Source organism: Tiliqua scincoides, chromosome 2, assembly GCF_035046505.1.
Source record: "Tiliqua scincoides isolate rTilSci1 chromosome 2, rTilSci1.hap2, whole genome shotgun sequence".
Lineage (NCBI taxonomy): Eukaryota > Metazoa > Chordata > Lepidosauria > Squamata > Scincidae > Tiliqua > Tiliqua scincoides.
The window spans coordinates 103619814-103639704 of record NC_089822.1 but is presented as its reverse complement, the minus strand read 5'-3'; the positions used below and the strand labels follow the sequence as shown (position 1 = coordinate 103639704).

At 45.6% G+C, this 19891-nt stretch overlaps 1 protein-coding gene and 1 pseudogene across 1 annotated transcript in view; both read right to left on the bottom strand.

The window, feature by feature from the left end:
* The window catches only part of TBX15 (T-box transcription factor 15), a 100432-nt gene that overhangs the window by 56629 nt on the left and 23912 nt on the right, over positions 1–19891 (bottom strand). The window lies entirely within an intron of this gene.
* LOC136642355 (5S ribosomal RNA) lies at positions 18587–18706 on the bottom strand (annotated as a pseudogene).

The window sequence follows — 19891 nt, the reverse complement described above, 5'->3', positions numbered from 1 at the left end:
CCATCTTTTCTACACATTGGCCAGAAGAACAGTCCAAGGCAGAAGCACGAGCCAGCTGAAAGACACATCTGCTCTGTTCTCCGACGCTGGCTTTGGGTATTGCAGTTTTTTTTTCTTCAAACCATGAGATTTCAATGGAACTGAAAATATCTCATAGGAGGGATTTTGCAGCATGCTGTGAGCAATTTACAGCTGCCAAAACCATATCAATCAAATCCCAGGGGAGAGCCTTCCTTCTTCAAACCAAACCACGTTGAAAAAGAAAGAGAGCCAACTGCCATTACACATACACACACACACACCCTCCAAGTGAATCTCTGCAGCTGTAACAGCTTCATTAGAGTTACTGCTTGAAGATGGATTCCCAGCCATCAGACACACAGGGCCAAACGACATGTTACATTAAGCCTGCCTCAAGGCCTCAGAGATAGGCTTTTTCCAATCCTCCTTTTTTTTCCACAGAGCAGCCATGGGGAGTGGGGGATTAACACTCTTCCTCAGTGCCATTTTCCCACCAAAAATTGTTTTCCCATGAAGCTGCTCTTTGAAAATATCTGCAATGGAGTATGAATTCTCTGTGGACTCACTTCAGCACATCCCAGCGCATGTTGACTAGCTGGGTGAGGAAGGGAGCATCATTCCACACAGCAGCCTCTTTCACACTCCACTCCTGGGCCAGCTCCACCCTGGCTCCATGTTCAGGGGGAGTTGCTCTCACATCTCCCAGTTACAAACTTCCACACACCTGAGGACATGCGGAGGGATGCCTGCCTAAAACCCCCACTAATATCCATCAGAACACAGAGGATTTTCAAAGTAAAAAAGGAGAGAATCCAAAAAAGGAGAGAGCCAGGGTGGTGTAGTGGTTTGGGAGGTGGACTTAGACCTGGAAGATCCAGATTCAAATCCCCCCTCAGCCATGAAGCTTCTTGGGTGACCTTGGGCCAGTCACTTTCTCTCAGCCTCACCTACCTCACAGGGTTGTTGTGAGGACAAAAGGAGGGGAGCAGCTGTGTACACTGCACTGAGCTCTTTGGAGGAAGTATAAAAATGTGAAGAAAAAAAAAATAATGGGCAAAGCATAGAACACAGGCTTTGTACACAGGAGGTCCTCCCATGTTCCGTCCTCAGCATCTCCAGGGAATGATGGATTTCAAAAGATGAAGAGACCTCTGCTGGAGTAGTGGTATCATGAGGGTTTGTATCACTTGGTGCAGGAGGCCAGCACATCACCCCTTTGGACCTCCTCCCATGCAGTGGGTGGGGCAACACTCTGGGCAGTAGACATGGTGATGTACCATTGCCCCACCATGCCGGTTTTTTGGCTATAACTTTTGATAGAATAGAGATATTTCAACACAGTTTGTTTCACTGCATTCTGCATGAAATTACACATCAGCAGATGTACAACATGATGGTATTATTCAAAAATACCAAAGTTTGGCCAGCAGTGGTGTCAACCGCGCTGTGTGGCCTGCACCCCCCCCCCCAGCAATGTCACTGCCCTTGAGAGCTGTCAGCAGTAGGTGCTAGGTGCACACTGTTTTGAGCTAGAAAGACCAATGCTCTGACTCAGTTTAAGACAAAGGGCGCAATCCTAACCCCTTATGTCAATCCTTTCCAGCACTGGCATAGCGGTGCCAATGGGACATGTGCTGCATCCTACAGTTGGGTGTCACTTACAGAGGCCTCCTCAAAGTAATGGAATGTTTGTTCCCTTACCTTGGAGCTGCACTGCCCTTACGTTAGTGCTGGAAAGCACTGACATAAGGGGTTAGGATTGCGCCCATAATAAGACAAGTTGTGCTGGAACAGGCCAAGGATCTGTTCATTCCAGAAAAAAAAGCAGCCAGTCTCTGGGATGCCCACAAAGTCTCTCCCATGGAACAATACTTGTCAAAATCCTATGGAAAAATGGGGTTTATGGTCAGCCTACCTATGTAAACTGCCTTGAATTTATGTGGAAGGTGGTACAGTATATAAATAATGTAATTAATAAATAAAATAGCGCTTGATTGTAACAGCCCTCTCTTGTCACTTGTCCCCAGGACTGAGAATCAGAAAAATTCTGAGCACTTTCCCATCATTGCTTAGGGGCAGCCCAATCCTCAGCTTCCTAGCGCCCAGGGCTGCAGCGGCACCAAAATGACTATTGCTGCATCCCAAGGGGCTGGGAAGTGCCACTGGGGCTATTTGGAGTAAAGGCGCTTATGCTCCCATACTCCGTGTAAACCCCAGGCAGCCCCCAATGGGTCGCCTCATATCTGCACCCGCTATCGAATAGGCGCAGATTTGAGGAGACCTTTGTCGGGTCTACTGGGCCTGGAGGGAGGTCAGGATATGGCGGCAGGGCCTGCCACCATCTCCGCCACCTCCCGCTCCACTCCCTTTCCCGCCATGCCTTCTCCCCACCTCCCCCTGCCCCGGAATGCCTCTCCCCAAGCCCAGACTCACCTCTCCACTGCCGGGCACTTGCCCAGAGCTCCAGCTGGTGGTTGCCCTCCCTCCACCCAATGCTGGCTCAGTGTGGGGTCACACTGAGCCAGTGCCCATGCTGGTCAGGCAATAAGTGTCGCAGGTGTCCCTCCCAGCGCGTTTGCAACGTTGCGCACTGGTGATGAGGCCCTAAGGCAGCTAACAAAGGCCGCTTCACAACTGAACCACTGGAAGATCAGTGCCTGCTGCCGGGCCACAGGCAAAGAAATCTATGGAATCGGTCGATACAGTGCAAATACGATGTTCTGAGGAATTTGTTTAAAGCTTGTTTTTCTTTTTCAAAGCTGGCGGCATTTTTGTTTTTGCAGCGACACATGGATTTGGCTGCCTCATCATCTTTCCCAAGATAGGTCCTGCTGCTCTGGTTTGTACTGCCCTCACCGCCACCTCCTCCTCCTGCAGGCCCAGATGGAAAGAACAGGAAAAACACAGCAGGGTCCTCTTCTGACTTTGCATTGGACTGCTCCGCATCTTGCAATGTTTATAGGCTTGACGTGACTTTTCCAGCAACAGTTGACGTGGGCAAATTCGCCACATTCCCCCCCCACCCCACCCCCTTTCCCTTTCATCCAAACCATACATCAGAAGTTTCTGCTTTCAATATCCCAGTGCATTTCTGCGATGTACTCACAGGGGGAGAAAAATCAATACACGAGGAAGTAACACCAACCCACTAGGAGCTGTAGAGCTTCCCTATTAAATTACCATCTTCAGACTCTGGTGATCTGAAGTGATTTCCTCTTTGAAGCCCTTTTCATGCCTGAAGATTGCAGAGGAGTGCGCGTGTGACTTTCAAACACATTTTTCCAACTATGTGCCCCCCCAAACTGTCTCCCCCAAGCATCCCCCATCCATGTCAGAGATTTGGGCCAGCCGCGTTCTTAGAGGATGTGACACTAAATCGCAAGCAGCAGGCTTCCTGTCTGTGCAACGGAGAGTGCTCTTTCCACCGGGCGGGTGCCGGCTTTGCCCTGACAAGAAAGGGAGATGGTGACAGTCCTATAAAAAAAATAGCTCAAAATAGTGACAGCTCAAAAAAATAGCTTCCTTTGCTTCTTTTGTCAAGAGAACTACGTGGGCCTCCAATAAATGCAGATAAAATGCAGCCAAGCACGGCCACCCAAATCTTTTCAGTGGATAGCAAATTAGGCCTGCTTTACCTACTCAATATCAGCCAGATCAGTTTTTTTAGGTTTGGTGCAAATCCAAGCAGACCTTGAAGCAATACCATCTGCAAAAACAGGACGCTGGGCATTGTGGTGATTTTTTAAATCAAGACTGAAAAACAAAAAGCACAACCCACCAGAGACTTTTGTTCTTTACATATCCCATTGACATGAATAGCAGCCACACGGCAATGGCACAGCAATGGACCCAGCGATGTAATTCAGACATTACTTTTTACCAGAAGCTCAACAGGGATTGTTAAAAAAAAAAACCTGCGCAAATCTGTGAGATTCGCTGCAATATAACCAAGACATAATTAACCGTATCTCAACTTGATCAGCACAAATACGTCCACCCTATAAAAGTCTGCTATTTTTTAAAATTATTTTTCAAAATACTTTTGGAAATGCATAGCCAATGTATAGCTAAATGTATAGCTAAATAACCGAACATAAACACTACCAACAATGTCAATTTACAGGAAATAGAAACCACCACCACCACCCCAAAAAAAAAACTCCACGAACAAAATGACATCATTTATAGGGATCAGTTAAAGAAGAAAGCTAAGGGTAATTTCCCAATTTAATTTTTACACTAACCACAGAAAATTTGTCATGAAGGCTAAGGTGAGAACAGATCTCAATACTGTTCATGTCGAGGTTCTTCAGGTAAGTATTCAATGTGTGTTAGCCAAGAAAGCCACAACTCAGAAGGTCATACTAGATGCAATCCTAAACACATCTTCTGTGATTGGTTTCTTTAACCAATGTGGGCAGAGGGAACGGCCCCAAACGGAGAAATGGGTGGAGGGGCTTTAGTACCCTGTCCGAATTACAGTTCCAATCAAATCAATTAAGAGCAGGACAAGAGAAAGCTCTATTTTTCACTTCAAAAGTACATTTCAAAAATTCCCTACTGCACCATTTGATAAGAACAGCTCCGTGACAGACCTGCCCTGACGCAGGGACCAATTCTACCAAACTTTTCAGCACCAATGCATCCATGCCAGTGGGGTGTGGTCTGCATGGGGGGGGCAGTTACAAAGGGCTTCTCAAGGTGAGGGGAATGTCTGATCCCTTACCTTGGGGCTGCACTGCAGCTGAACTGACACTGGAAAGTTGGAGAGGATTGGCCCCAAAGTTCTTTTGGAACAAGACCTTTCAGAACAAGACCATTTATTCAAAGAGGACCAAATACCAGGAATTTTTTTTCAAAATTAGGCAACATGCCCTTAATCCTTTTCGCTTCTGGAAAAAAGAAAGTAGTGATTCTAACCTCGCTTTTAGTTTTTCACTCTTGATTTAAAAAAATCATGGTTAAAAGTGGAGATAAGATTGCGCTCCTAATTGCACTTCCTGAAAGTATGTTGCACTAAACACCATCGACTTCTTCGGTTAACACAGAAGTTGTTGTTCTATCATCTCGCTGTTTCAAACATTATTCAACAACACACCAAGCTTTGCTGCTACATTTACATTCAACAGGGAGCCATTGTTAAGCTGCACTCCTTGATGTTGAGGGTATCTGTGTTGAAAGCACCTGTAGCTCGTATTCATACATTTAAGTGTTATCTTAAACTTTCTTAGGTGTAAACTTGAAAATGCAACGTGAGAAGACGTTCTAAGCCAGCAATGTGTATTGATATACTACGAGAGAGGAAGAATACTTTGGTACTCCACAGAAGGTGCTCCACTTCTGATGAACACAAGGCCTGATGGTCATCTTGACCAATTCCAGGAATGCTGCACTGTCGTGCCTGTCTCTTGCAAATGTGCCTACATAAAACCCTTGTCCAGCACATGATCTGACAAGTTCTTTACTTTCTTCCAAAAGTGCTTAAGGCCAACCCATTCATGTGGTGGGGTGAAGCAGCCCCTTTGGGCAGCAGGCTGGAGAGAGGAGTGGACTGCCTCCTCCAGATGGCCATTGGCTGCTTCCCCCTGGCCAAGAGATTGAGCAAGTAGCTGGCCAGCTGAAAGAGGGAGCCTGGCCAAAGCACGTTCCCAGTCAACTGCCTCTTCTTGGCTCACTGCAGACACTTGCTCATGCTCTCAGACAGCCAAGAGAGCCAGCAAGGAGTGGACCAAGAGATGGAGCTCAGCCAAGAGCATTCTCTCAGCTAGGCTCCCTCTGGAAGATGAGGGAGGGAGGAGAAGATGGTGGGCGCCCAATTGGACCGTGCTCCACCCCTGGCACAAGGGGAGGTGAAACGGGGGGAATTCAGTCACTGCACACTTTGCAAGGCCTGAAGCTGCTAGCAGTGCCAGACCAAATGACATGCCGGGACAAACAATCTCCTATTTTGAAAAGACAACAGATTTATTTCACTATCCAGACTTAAAAACAGAACCAATGGAACTCCATAGTGGAGTATGTTACTGCTAGACAGTGGCACCACAAGCCAGTTTTTTTTTTTTCATAAGAAGGCCCTGCCGCACCTGATCAAAGGTCTATCGAGGTCAGCACCCTGTTTTCCACTCAAAGCACAGCCCCCACTCCAACATTTGTTCTCTAGCAGCTGGTATTCAGAGGTACACTGCTATCAAGGCTACTGGGGGGTGATACTGTAGATCTAACGTCTATGGATGTGTCAGATGTTGGTATTATCATTATACAGTATTTATATACTGACTTTCTCACTGTTACAATGAGTGAGAAGGCCCTTTTTCATGCTGTCTAAAGCAAATGACTATCACCGTATCTCATGGCAGTGAATTCTAGGGATCGGAATTCGAGTCAGGTGACTCGGACTCGAGTTGCGAAAATGTGCATTTTTCACTGACTTGTGATCTTGTGAGTCGCGCAAAACAAAGTGGAAGACTCGGAAAACACTCGAGTTAAGGGCCTCCCTGACTCAGCGTTCGTCCCCACACATGCAGACTCGAGTCTGCCCATGTCTGGGTGAGCTTGCTTACTGTTTTCGCAGCATGAAAAACAACAACAACAACAACAACAGTATTTATATACCGCTTTTCAACAAAAAGTTCACAAAGCGGTTTACAGAGAAAATCAAATATCTAATGGCTCCCTATCCCAAAAGGGCTCACAATCTAAAAAGATGCAACACCAACAGATAGCCACTAGAAAAGACATTGCTGGGGTGAGGTGGGCCAGTTGCTCTCCCCCTGCTAAATAAAAGAGGAGCACCCACTTGAAAAAGTGCCTCTTAACCAGTTAGCAGGGGTTAAAAACCTCATGAAGCCATCATTCAGACCGGGTGAGCAGCGGGGAAATTCCAGCCAGGAGGTAGGGAAGGATTAATGCATCAGAGCAGGAGGGGGAAAGCAGGAGTGAGCTCTTTTGCCCATCTCTTGATAGCATGGAAGGAACCAATTACTATTGGACAAAGGATGGGCACCTGATTATTTTGGCTGAGGTACGGCAGAAGGAGGAGCCAAAGGGGGTTCTTGCCTTATGATTGGCTGGAGAAGGAAGGAACCAATGATCATTAGACAAAGTATGGGCATTATGATACTTTCTTTGGCTGGAGGAGAGACGGAGGAGGAGCTGAAAGGGTTCTTGCCTTACAATTGGCTGCAGAAGCCCAGGGAGGGCGAGGGAGGCAAGAGAAAGCTCTTTTGCCAATTTCTGAAAGAACCAGTGGTCACTGGACAAAGGATGGGCGTCTGATATTTTCTTTGACTGAGGGAGGGCAGTAAGGGCATTCTTGCCTTATGATTGGCTGCAGATGCCCAGGGATGGAGGTTTTTCCCTGAACTAATGAGGGGATAAGGTGGGAGGGGCGGCGGTTCCTAGCCATCCCAGAGAAATTCATGGCATGGCTTCAGCAAGCTCATTGAATGATTGGCTACAGTGGCATTACTTCTGAGTACAGCTGCAAAGGACTGGGTCATTCTGGTAAACCTCCCAGTTGCTGTGCGTGACCCCTCCTCCCTCTTGCTGCTTCTCTCCTGGCTCTCTCGAAGTCTCTGCCACCCCTCCTGCCCTGTTTACAGATGGGCAGGGACATCAGGGGAGAGTTTAAAGAGACCTCCAACACACACACACACACACACACACAGGCAGCAGCCCTGCTTTTTTTTAAAGGGGGCAACTCGAGTTCTTTAGAGTCGCAAAAAGGCAACTCAGAAAGTGCCCCCACTATGACTTGTTTTTGAGTCGAGTCGCAAGAGGGTGGTGACCCTAGACTCGACTTGAGTCAAGCCACGCTGGGTTTTCCCATCCCTGGTGAATTCCATTAATTAACTGCAAGATATGTGATGTATGACATCAGCCAAGGGTCCATTGCCCCCCATTAGAAGGCTCACCCTGCTGGACCACTCCCTGAAAACTCCATTCTGATGGTCACATCCCAGTGTGCCATCAGGAAATGAGCAGTAGGAGCTATGGGAGTTCCGGAGCAGGCCTTGAGCAAAGTACTTGGTACTTTGCTCCAGTAACCCCCCACCTCCACCCAAATTGATGCAATGAAGAACTACTTCCTTTTCCAGTGTTTCAATATCTGAGATGCCTAAAAGGAAACAAAAAAGTGGAGAAAATGCAAATGGTCAACCAAATGGTGGAGAAGCATAGGAGGGCAACTGGAGACCGCTTGGTAAGTGCTCTTTCTTTTAAAGAGCTAGCTAAGCATTTCCTGCATGAGTGAGACAGCAGGGAATTAGTTGCTGGAAAATTTGAAAACCAAGGAAAAATTACAAAAGAATCTATAGGTACAGATTGACTTTGCTAGGGGTTCAGATGTCACAGGCACTGAACAATCAGCACTAATAACCCTTGCACACCACAAGACTATGTGATAGTAAATGTTGCAAAAGGAGTAGGGAAAGGTTGAGCAGGACATAGCAAATATAGTTATGTTACATTTAAGGCTCTTTCTTGGTTTTTCACAGAAAGTCCAACCAAATGATAAATAAAGCAACAATGATTGTATTTTTCTGTCACCTACTACAGGCAGTCCCTGGACTTTTCCAGAAGGGCGAGTGCAAAAGGGCAAGTGTTGTTTAAAATACACAGAATAATATATTGTAACAATATTTCCAATGGGAGCCTCAAGAAATTCATTTTGACTTGCCTTAAAAAAAGGTGCAGCAACAGGGGTTAGCCATAATTTGCAGGAAAAAGTGGATAAACACTGAAGACGCTTCAAAGTACTGAGCTGGAAGGTCGCACAGCAGGGAGAGGAAAGGGAAAAGTCTATCAATATCAAGTTCACAATGAATTTGAAAGAGGAAATTGTGATTCTGTCCATCCAATATCAAACATACACTGGACTCCCTTGAACAAGCCGGACTGTCCCGCTGCAATTGAATGGATGAAAGCAAAATGCAAATTCCAAATCCTGTATTTAATCTCCTTGGGTGCCAGGAATGTAAACAGATTCTAATTTGACAGTCCCGTGCCTATTGGAACAGCTGGAGATCCAGAAGTCAAGGGTGATTCCACACTTGACAAACACTAAGCCCTTCTTGCTGAACTCTAGGAGGCATCTAACTGGGAACTGTAGGGGACAAACAACTGGACCTTTTGCTGAAAACCAGAAATGCCTTTCAAGGTCTCCAGGAAGTCTTCTGAGGGGCAGGGATCGTATGATTGCATGGGAGTGTTAAAATAATGAGGGCACAATCCTAAACTTGCCCTGGGCCAGCACATGTCCCTTGTGCCGGCCCAGGAGGGTCACAAACTTGCTGTAAAGCATGTTTATGCCTCCTCAGGAGCAAGCCGTGTCAGTGCGCAGAGGTGCACTGGAGCATGGCGGCTGCATCCAACCTCTGCGCTGGCTTGCCCCAGGCAGGTTGCGTTGGCTGAGCTCGGCCGATGCAGGGCTCTGGGGAGGGCAGGGAGGAGGCATGAGGGAGGTGATCCAGGGCGGGTGGAGGGTGGTCCCAGAGCGGGCAGGAAACTGGAGGCGGGGCTGGGACCCAGCTGTTATGCCAGATGCCAACCCTGCTCCCCGAGCATTGTGGAGCAGCTGCAAGCTGCTCTGCTCTCCTCTGACTTATGCCACCTCTGGAGGTGGTGCAAGTTCAAGGAGACACTTTGGGGTTTCAGTGGCTTACCCAGGGGTAAGGGGAAGAGTTTCCCCTTGCCTCTGGCTGAGCCACTTTGGGCACTTATCTTGTGCTGGCTATAGCACCGGCCTGCTCCAGCGCAAGATAGGATTGCACTGCTATTTGCCCTGGGTGCCAGATGCCCAGGCTATGCCACAAATGTGCCTGCTGGAGAGGGGTGAAAGATTCCATTTGCATCTTCTGCTTGAGGCGCTGTAATTTCTTGGTCCAACCCAAGAACCACCAGGTAACAACAGAAAATAATAACGAAGCATCAACACTGTAAACCAAGTGGGTCATCAATTTGCTGTACTGTAGCATGATGATTTCCTGGGCATGACTGCCTTCTTGCTTCATGATTTAAGTCTTCGCTTCAACAGTTCCCCTTTCGATTCCACAGGTGTGTAAGCCCAATACAGGTTAATTCTACTGAAAACATTTAAAGCCATCCTTCACCATCGCACGCAGTATAAGTTTAATGGCATGTAACACTACACGTGGTATAAATTTAACCTAGCAACAGACATTTTTTAATATGGAAAAAAGTGACTCATGAAAGTGTTGAATACATGCAAGCCACTGCCAGGAGCATTCAAGGAGCACAGGGCAAGGCTTGGGTAAATGAAAACAGCCTGTCCCCCTGAAGCTGTTGGTTTGCCAACAAATATCTGTGGAATTCTAAGAGTTCTAACATCTTGCTACAGCCCAGAAGCAGGTCAAGACATTTGGGTGCCTGGACAGAAAATCCAAATGATGCTTCCTATGGCAGTAAAAACATAGCACAAAGACAATGTATTATTTTTAGATGATTTTTTAAAAAATTAGTAGATTATGAGCCCTTTGTAGATTTGGTAGATTGTGGGGCAGGGAACCATTTATTGATTTAGGGACCAATCCTGTCCAACTTTCCAGCTCTGATGCAGCCCCAATGCAGCCCCCAAGTAAGGGAACAAATGTTCCCATAACTTGAGGAGGCCTCTGTGGCTGCCTCCACACCACAGGATGCAGTGCATGCCCCACTGGAAAATTGGAAATGCACTGGGAAAATGCACTGGAAAATTGGATAGGATTGGGCCCTTATTTGGCTATGTAAATAGCACTGTGAACTACTTTTTGTTGAAAAGTGCTTTCTAAATATTATTCATAGTAGTAGTATTAATAATAGTAGCAGTAATAATAAAAATGTGGACAGACTCCTTTGGAGTGTGAGGCCGTCTGCCTGCCTGTTTGACCCTTGCCCAGCTTGGCTGATTAGAGCGGCCCGGGGGGGACTGGCTGAGTGGACGGGGAGGGTGGTCAACTCTTCTTTGATGGAGGGGACATTGCCGCTCGCCTTGAAGCGGGCAGTGGTTCGCCCCCTCCTGAAGAAGCCCTCCCTGGATTCCACTGCATTGAATAACTATCGGCCAGTCTCCAACATCCCGTTTCTGGGCAAGGTAACTGAGCGGGTGGTGGCGGCCCAACTCCAGAGGGTCTTGGATGAAGCGGATTATCTGGATCCTTTTCAATCTGGTTTCAGACCGGGCTTTGGGACGGAAACTGCCTTGGTCGCCTTGGTGGATGACCTACGCCGGGGACTGGACAGGGGGAGTGCGTCCCTGTTGGTCCTGCTGGACCTCTCGGCGGCTTTCGATACCATCGACCATGGTATCCTTCTGGGCCGATTGGCCGAGTTGGGAGTTGGAGGCACTGTTTTGCGGTGGTTCCGCTCCTACTTGGAGGGTCGGTCCCAGATGGTGGTGCTGGGGGATGCCTGTTCGACACCCTGGCCCTTGAGGTGCGGGGTGCCGCAGGGTTCAATTCTGTCCCCCATGCTATTTAATATCTACATCAATCCGCTGGGAGAGGTCATCCGGGGGTTTGGAGTGAGGTGTCATCAATATGCTGATGACACCCAGCTCTATCTCTCCTTTCCTCCAGACTCCAGGGTGGCGGTTGAGGGCCTGGAGTGCTGTCTGGAAGCAGTGAGGATCTGGATGGGGGCTAACAAGCTGAAATTAAATCCAGATAAGACAGAGGCTCTCCTGGTTCGGAAATCCTCGATGCAGGTGCTGGATTATCGACTTGCTCTGAATGGGGTTGCACTCCCTCTGAAGGAGCAGGTTCGCAGCTTGGGGGTCCTCCTGGATTCGCAGCTGCTCCTGCATTCCCAGGTGGCGGCTGTGGCTAGGGGGGCCTTTGCTCAGCTTCGGCTGGTGCGCCAGCTGCGACCGTACTTGGATCGTGCAGACCTGGCCACGGTGATCCATGCCACGGTGACATCGAGGTTAGATTACTGTAACGCGCTCTATGTGGGGCTGCCCCTGAAGACGGTTCAGAAACTACAATTAGTACAGAATGCGGCGGCCCGTGTGGTCACCAGAGCCAGGCGGTTTGACTCTGTCAGCCCGCTTCTCCGGGGGCTACATTGGCTGCCCATTCGTTTCCGGGCCCAATTCAAGGTGCTGGTTTTGACCTTTAAAGCCCTATACTGCTCTGGGCCAGGATATCTTAGAGACCGCCTACTCCCGTACAATCCGGCTCGCCATCTCAGGTCATCAGAGAAGGCCTTTTTGCAAGTGCCGCCACCCAAGGAGGTCCGGGGGGCAGCTGCAAGAAATAGGGCCTTCTCGGTAGTGGCACCAACATTATGGAACTCCCTTCCCCTTGACTTGAGAATGGCTCCCTCTCTTGAGAGCTTTCGGCGAGGCCTGAAAACACTGTTGTTTAAACAAGCCTTCTGATTTCTGGCCTTCTTAACTTTTTTATACATCTTTTAGTTTTACAGGCTTGATTCCTCGGTGATCTGCTCTTTTACTCTTTTAATCTGACTACTGTTTTTATGGCCCTGTAGTGTGTTTTTAAATGTTTTTATCTGTTTGTATTAATGTTTTTAAAATCTATTGTTTTTTAATATGTTGTTAGCCGCCCTGGGTCCCGTTAGGGAGAAGGGCGGGATAAAAATAAAGTTTTATTATTATTATTTATTATTATTTAAAAATAATTTTATTGCTGTTGTTATTGGCTGCTCCTGAAAAGTGTATACAAAGCTGGTTTATTTCAGTAAGAACTAGACCCATCCTGTTTCTTAAAAATTTACTCTCTTGAAGTTTCAGTGCCCTAGCATATAAAACACCAGCAATCCAGCTACACTTCCACAACACCTATGGCCACAGGCTCTGCCTTTTCTTCCTTTCTAGTCCAAAGCACAAGGCAGTTCCTTACCCCCCCCCACACACACACACAAAACTAGGCCCCTGAGAATGGAGAGGGTGACCCTCAACAGATCCTGAGCAGATGCTCATTTGAAGGTGGCATCAAGGTATCTTGGAAAGTGACGAGGAACACATTCTTCTAAGTCATGGTGCAAACCGACAAGACAGAAGGTGATCTACAACCGGATCACCTCCATTTTTTCAGAAAGGTGTAAGTAGCTACAATGGGGAGGGGCATTGATCAGATCAAGGTCATGGTGTGAGGGGAGGGAGGTCCTCTGTGCCATTTCTCTTACAAAAATTGCCCTAAGAGTATCACTCCTTTCACTCCTTGAGAAAGAGCCAGTTCCAGTCTCCCATTTGTAGAGTTCCCAAGGATGTTCACAGAGGAGACAACATCCCTGGGCTTTCCGTATAAATTGCTCTCTAGCTACAGATAGTCATTTGCCAATCATTCCCAGGATCCTTACTGTTAAAGAAGGAGAATATGCTCCCATTAGGCTATGCCAGCAGCTGAGCAATCTCTTCACAAGCAGGGCTTTGTGATTCCTGGATTCCTAATGCTGCTCTTAGCAGTTCAGCTTTAATTGTGTTCTTAGTAGTCCAATTCGGGGAATGCCAGTCTCTGAAGACTTCTTTAACTGGTCCACTCATTCTGCTGCAGTGTAGTCAGCATGATTCTTTTTTTCCCCCAATGTTCCCTCTCCTGCTTATTAATTTCACAAGGAACACTCATTCCTTAATGAGTCAAACTGAATCAGAAAATAACCCAAGACGTAGTATCACTCAAAGTTGCCATCAGGCTGGCTCCTTCTCGTGCCAATTTCATGACACGTGGTCAGAGGAAAAAGGACAAGGTGACAATTAGGGAGTGAGGGAGGCTAAATTGGTCCCTGGGGTTTTTGTTTTGTGTTTTTGTTGGAGAGGCTCCGGGGGAAGTTAAAACAACAAAGAGTCTTGGGACACTTTAAAGACATACGCATTTATTTCAACATAAGATTTCATGGGCTACAATCCACTTCAGCAGCTGCATGAAGGAAAAATTCTAAGTTGGCAGTTATATATAGATACGGGTGTAGAATAAAAGTGAAAACAGCAGCGTCCACTGCGAGAGGAAGTGAAGCAAGATTAATCTCATAACACGCTCCAAAGTATTCATTGCAAGCACAACATCAATCCACAATCGGTGAGAACAACCTCTCCAAACAAGACTAGCTTATTGAAAGCTGCAGTGCGATAACCATCTTCTGTCTCAATTAAGACCTTTCCTTCTCATGGTGTTACATCAGTTCTAATTCAACTTCTTCTCAGCCTAATCTCACTTTCAAGTGATTTTGTTGGAGAACGGTCACTTTATGGTCCTCAACAGAACGTCTTGGGAGATTGAAAGTCCAGTCCTGAGCTGCCTGGTATGCGGGGCTGCTGCAGTGCTGAAAATGGCTGCCGCTGAATCCAGCGTGCCCCAGGTAGCCTCAGGAGAAGGGGACTTCTGTTGAGGGTCAGCATAGAATTTAGAGCCTCCATGTCGGGTGGCCAGCCCAACATGGATGCTCAGGATCCAGTGGAGTAAAGCTCCACGTGTCCCACCTCCATCCCACCCTGCTCCCTACCCCATCACGCCTTCTGCCCGCCCTCTCTCAGGCTTCTCTCGCCCCAGAACGCCTCCTCCCTGCCTCCCCCCATACCCCACCTACCACTCTGCTGCCCTGCAGTCCACACAACCGCCGAGTAGTGGAGCACTGGTGCTCCACCAGCACTAGCCCAGCACCGGCCAGTACTGGGCTAGCACCGGCACTCCATTGGCACTAGGGCCCGCAAATGTGCCTTATAGCACGTTTGCGACAGTACGCACCGGTGGTGAGCCAGTGCGCACTGAATAGGATTGGGCCCTGAAGTTTTCTGGTTTCTGGATATTACAATTTTTGATATCAGATCTATGTCCATTCATTCTTTTGCATAGAGGCCGACTTATTTGTCATATGTAAACTGCATACGGGCACGGTTCTCTAGAGAAAAGCATACATCTGTATCCATGTATTTGGTATTACTGGCATCACTAAGGGATGGCACAACTACTCGCCAACATTTTTAAAATCTTTGTATTTTTGAATAATACCATCATGTATCAATCGATGTGTAACTGCATGCAGAATGCAATGAAACAAACCGCAATGAAATATGTCTAGTCTATCAAAAGTTATAACCAAAAAACCAGTGGGGGGTGATAGTACATCACCACGCCCACCATCTGTTGCCCCCCCCCCCACTGCATGGGAGGAGGTCCACCTGGCCTCCAGCACCAGGTGACACAAACCCTAGTGATACCACTGTTATTAGGTCCTGTTTCCTGAACAAATATGGGGTCAGAGTTGGCCTCGTGGTTTGTGGCAGGTCCCTGTGTTTGCATCTCTGTTTTTTTCACTGCTAATGAGTTGGTATTCAGATTAGGCGGTTATCTATACGCAAAAACAGAAACATTCCCTATGTAGAGAAAACTGGCATGTCGGGGCCCTTCACATAGATCTGGACATCAGGATCCAGGAAAAGAGTTCAAGGCTATGCTTGTCCCTGAAGTGCTAGGTTTCTGTGTGCGGGGATGTGTTTATTTGTGGAAGTGTATTTAATCACTGGTGTCGCTACCTGAAGTCTACAGTGATACAGTCCAGTTACAGGTTTGTCACCACAGTAAGCACTAAGCCTCCCTATAGAACAATTTGCCAGATCACCTTCAGGAACCCTTGCTTTGAATCAGGATCGATTCTGCAATGCATAAAGTAACTGTCCATTTTATTACACCGTGACATTGGGGCCAAAATTAATGCAATGAAATCAAATGCAATGGTGATGAGGGTTATATGGAAAACTCTTCTGGCTACTGTATAATCAGTCAAAGAATAAATAAACCAGAGCAGTTCAAGATCACAGCCAGCCCAGAGTTCTTAAACAACCAAACCACTTCAACCCTCTTTTATTCTTCCATAGTCTAAGAATCCAGCCACATGGACAAGCCTCGAATTGCCAGTTCTCCCAAAGTTGGAATAAAAATAACATTGTCTTAATTGTGTGTGCAAATTGATATGAATATGTACAAAGCAAAATTGCCCAATGCCTAGAACTGAATGCCTAGGCTGAAGTTAGAGAGTAAGAGTAGCCAAAAATAACTAATTAGCTCTAATATTTTTTTTAATAAAGAAAGCAACATCCAATGTGTAGGACATCTGTTTGAATCTGCAGCCAACCGGCAACAACTAAGAACATAGCTTACTACAGCACCTATATTGGCTCTAAACAAATAATTTTTTCATGGTGACATCACAATTACAAAATGTCCATCACAGAGATGCCTTTCATGCATCATCTTTACTGATCTTTGGAAGGTTAGCAAAATGTATTCATTCTGGCAGGCATTTGGGCAGATTTGGGATTTTAGTGTTATTGATATTTTCCATGGATTTTAATAGTTTTATAGAACTGGTATTGTCATTGATGATGATGATGATGATGATGATGATGATGATGATGATGATTTATGTATTATATATAAAATTATTACAGACAAAAAGCAAATGTACTAATGCCAACTAAAATATAAATACCAATAAAGGAGGGGAGAAAACAGCACTTATCAGAAAGTCAATTTTCTATTTATCCAATATGCAATTTAAACAAACTCCTCTGAGCAGTTTCTTCTCTGAAATTGGTCCTTTCCATAATAAATCATATACTGCTTTACAAATTCCTGAAAAACTGAAAAATATGCTGATCAAATTCATTCTCCCTTCCCTAAATCTATATATTAATTTTTAATATATACCTGGAGAAGTATACAGTATTAGTATAATAAAACAGAATAAGATCAGTAAGCAAATGCACTTAAAATTTATTAAAAGCCTTAGGAAAACAATTTTAAAGTCTTTTTCTGGTAACACAAAGATAAGAGAATAGTGCTAGGCAGAACTGTTGCCACCCCAGGGGAAGCCTTATAGCACTGAGGTGGCTGTCTCTCCAGCCACCAGTTCCCACATCTCAGCCAACAGAGGCAGCTGGAGGAGGGCCTCTGAAGGTAATTTTAGCAGACAGGTAAGGTGGTGAGGAAGCATCAAATCTTTGAGAGATCCTGGTGGTTCCAAGCCATGTAGGTCTTTAAACCCCAGTACAGTGAATTGTGCCTGGAAACAGACCAGAAGCTGGAGCAATCCTGGTACTGTTCTGTTCCCAGAGCCTGGCCATAGCCAGCAGCCTTGCTTTGAGCTGTCATGTTTGAGCTGCCTTTGAACGATCTCCAGAGGACACCCTATACAGAGCACAATACCGTAATCTAGTCCATATGCTAGCAGGGCAGTTATTGTGACAATGCTCTTTCTGGACTCAAAAACCTGCACACATCAGCCTAAGCTGGGGAAAAGTACTTCATGCCACAAAGGCAACCTCAGCTTCCAGTGACAACCCTGATCAACAAACATCCCCAAACTGCACACATGGGCCTTCACAGATGACAATCAGCTTGTTTTCAGCCTTGATTTCAGTACCTGTTCACTATAGTGGCTGGCACTACAAGTAATCTCATAGGTATATTTATGTCAATTATCTATAAAATTACACATATCACTTGCTTCTAGAATTCCTTTCCATCTATCTTGCTTTTAAATTCCTTTCTATCATACAGGACTACCACATATGCAGCATACCTGCTTTGTTAGCGCCACAAGGCCTGACCCATCTAATTTAGAAATCTACTTAATTCTCCATAGAAAAATACATAGCCTTTTAAAAATGTTGTGGTCATTTTCAACTAAATGGTAGTGGTGAGAGTCTACTTGCTTTTCAGATATATTTCCATACTTCAATGGACATTTCTCTTTCAAAGTCTCTACTCCAAACTTTACAGTAGGCAATATCTGATTGTTGGGAGGCATGAGTATCATCGGAAGAGTATTCCTCAACAATGCTGTTGGATTATTTTCTCAGATTCTCTCTCAGACTCAACTCTCCCAGCCCAAACCTATCCAGCTTTCCAGCACTGGTACAACAAGATGCACACTGCATGGGGGAGGGGGGGCAGTCACAGAAGCCTCCTCAAGGTAAGGGAGCATTTCTTACTTTGGGACTGCATTAGAGCAACACTGGTGCTGAAAGGTTGTATAGGGTTGGATAGGATTGGGCTCTCGGAGTATTAACATCTAATTGAATATTTGTCCAATTACTGGGCTGGAAAGAGGCAGTATCTTTGCACTGTATTAATGCTAGCACCAGGTTGCATGAGGCCCTAAGCACCTGCAGTAGGCCCCCAGGACTCCCCCTCGTGCCAACCCTCTCATGGTATTTATTACTATCATGGCCACCAGTACAAATGATTCAAGGCTCAACTTGGTATGTAGGCTTTCTGATACTACCCCTCACTCCATGACTGCCTAATCTGATTCAAACGAAATAATTCATAGCACTCGTCTATATTCCCCAGCTCATCAAGATGATACATTTGCCATTTATAGAGTGTATTGCCTATTCATTCTGTATGAGAGGGCCCTAGTGATGAAACATCCTGGTTTGGTTTAGTTTTTAACTTGTTCCAGTCTTTTAAGTATGACACAACCATCACAATATAGAAATTTTTTTTTGTGATGATACCCTCTCCTATTATTACTATTACCATTACTTCAATGCTGCTCCTGTTTCCTGGTTGGTTGGCAACCTTCAGTCTCGAAAGACTATGGTATAAGCCTACAGCACCCGGTATTCCCAGGCGGTCTCCCATCCAAGTACTAACCAGGCCTGACCCTGCTTAGCTTCCAAGATCAGACAAGATCAGGCATGTGCAGGGTAACAGTTACTGCTGACATATTATGTTCTTTCATGATCTGAGATAAAGTTATTTGGTGCTTATATGTTTGTTATTCTTTGTTGCCCAACTGGAATAATTGATTGGGCTCAGTGAATTAGAAAAGTTGTAAAACATGAAAATTAATGAACATTCATTGTATCCAAAAAGGGACATAGATAGATTATATCTACCACATAAAACTGGAGGTTGTGGACTTCTACAAGTACAACAGGTAGTGGAAGAAGAAAAAAGAGGTCTGAATGATTATGAAAACAAAAGCACAGAAAAACTATTGAAGGCTGTAAAAATGGAGAACATTTTAAAAACGACAGAAACAAAAGCTGAATATAAAAAGCAGCAATTTGAAAAGAGGATGAGTAGCTGGAAAAGTAAACCATTACATGGGCAACATCTGAAAAAAAAAGAAGGAAAAAGTGATACCAACTTGACGTGGACATGACTGAAACTGGGTACCATCAAGAAAGAAACTGCTGATTTTTCCCACGCAAGAACAGGCACTGCAAACAAATGCTATGAAGGGTAAAATCCTGAAAGCAGGTGAAAACCCTAAGTGCAGACTTTGCCAGGAAAAAGATGAGACTGTGTCTCATCTGATATGCGAGTGCCGTAAGATCGCACTGACGGATTACAAAGTCAGGCACGACAGAGTTGCAAAAGTAATCCATTGGTCGTTATGTAAAAAGTACAATCTGCCAGCATTGAAAAGTGTTTGGGAACATCAGGTTGAGAAGGTGCTGGAGAACGAACAAGTCAAGATCCTGTGGGATTTTAAATTTCAAACAGACTGACACCTCAAACATAATACACCGGATATATCAATAATAGAAAAGCAGAATGTCTGGCTAATCGATATCACAGTTCCTGGAGATGCCAGAATTGATGAAAAAGAGTTGGAAAAAATGACAAAATACCAAGACCTGGCCATTGAAATCATGAGACTCTGGACAAAACATACCGAACTGGCACTCTGAACCATCTCAAAAAGTTTTGCAAACTACTTTAAACAACTGCAGTTTACTGAAATAACACCATCAGATCTGCAAAAAATCTGCACTTTTAGGAACATCATACATACTGCGCCAATACCTAGTTGATATTTAGGACTCAGGCTGAGACTTGTATCAATCACTCAACACCAGTTTACAACTGTGTTTCATGTACTTTGGATAATAATAATAGAT